Genomic DNA, 367 nt, shown 5'->3' with positions numbered 1-367 from the left:
TATACACACACACTCACACACACACACACACACACACACATTTATACACGCACACACACACACACACACTCACACACACACATTTATACACGCACACACACACACATTTATACACGCACACATACACACACATTTATACACACACACACACACATTTATACACGCACACATATACACACACACACACATTTATACACACACACACACACTCACACACACACACATTTATACACGCACACACACATTTATACACGCACACATATACACACACACACATTTATACACACACACACTCACATTTATACACGCACACTCACATTTATACACGCACACATATACACACACACACATTTATACACACACACAC

This window comes from Sinocyclocheilus grahami, unplaced genomic scaffold (genome assembly GCF_001515645.1).
Source record: "Sinocyclocheilus grahami isolate Dianchi unplaced genomic scaffold, SAMN03320097.WGS_v1.1 scaffold636.1, whole genome shotgun sequence".
NCBI classification, from domain to species: Eukaryota; Metazoa; Chordata; class Actinopteri; order Cypriniformes; family Cyprinidae; genus Sinocyclocheilus; species Sinocyclocheilus grahami.
This window is presented reverse-complemented; position numbering follows the sequence as displayed.